The 1093-nt window shown below is 39.7% G+C and overlaps 1 non-coding gene across 1 annotated transcript; it reads left to right on the top strand.

Moving 5' to 3' along the window:
* The first annotated feature begins 781 nt into the window (after positions 1–781).
* On the top strand, positions 782–888 carry LOC145003679 (small nucleolar RNA R71). The gene has a single exon (XR_013662126.1). It is a non-coding gene; the product is annotated as a small nucleolar RNA R71 (small nucleolar RNA).
* The last annotated feature ends 205 nt before the right edge of the window (positions 889–1093 follow it).

Genomic DNA, 1093 nt, shown 5'->3' on the forward strand with positions numbered 1-1093 from the left:
ACATTCACATTTGCTATTCTTGGGTTCTTATCGGTATTACTTGGAAGTTCACCCGACATTCTTTGGTGGACTTGTTGTGCAAGTTGGCCTAATTGTTTCTCTATGTTGAGAATTAAGGCTTGTTGATTCCTAAGTAGAGCTTGTCGATCTCTCATCATAATTGGTTCTCTTTAAGCACACTTTGTTTCTCTTTTATTGCAGCATCGGTATCATTGTGCCTTTTCTCGGATGTAGCTGCAAATCTTCTTAGCATATCCTCAAGGTCCGACTTCTTTTCTTGCATTGGCTCCTCTTTTTGATAAAAACCTCTTTCTTTTTTCTTATACTTTTCCTCCTTGGCCTTCTTGTACTCATCATATGGTATCCTTTCTTTCTTGGGTTTGCACCAATCATCATCATACCTATCCCCGCTCGAGTAACATACTTGGGCTTTCCGGTTCCCGTTCTCGTCTAGGTCACAATCTTTAGTAAAGTGGGGGCCTCTATATTTTTCACATCCCACTCTAATGGCATGGATGGATTGGTCCATATTATTATTTTTCGATCCATGCATTCCAACTTTGCCATCATTGCTTCCATGTCATTAGAAATAGCATTCACCATCCCTCTCGTTGATTCATTTCTTGGGTTATGATATTCTCTAGAGTGTTTAGAGAATTCTTCAATTAGCTCTTTTATCACCGGGGGAGGTATCTTTGTGAGTGGTCCTTGCGAATCAAGGAGCTACATAGTTGTTACATTCACTCCATCACAGAAAATGGAGACTTATTGTTGACTGTTTAGATCATGGTGGGGGAAGTTCCTTAGTAAGCCTTTGTGTCTCTCCCATGCCTCATACAGTGACTCTCTAGCTTTTTGCTCCAAATTAGCTATGGCCTTCTTCAATTTTTCTATTTTTGAGGGAGGGAAAATTTGATCAATACATTTTTCACGTATTTTAGCCCAAGTGGTGATGGATCCTGAAGGGAGTGATTTCAACCAATCTTTCACGACTCCCTTAAATGTGACTAACAACATACGAAGCAAAACAGTATCACAAGTCACATTAGGAACATTAAAGTAGTCGGTTATGTCATTGACCTCGTCTAGATAC

This window comes from Lactuca saligna, chromosome 6, assembly GCF_052625555.1.
Source record: "Lactuca saligna cultivar CGN05327 chromosome 6, ASM5262555v1, whole genome shotgun sequence".
Classification (NCBI taxonomy): domain Eukaryota; kingdom Viridiplantae; phylum Streptophyta; class Magnoliopsida; order Asterales; family Asteraceae; genus Lactuca; species Lactuca saligna.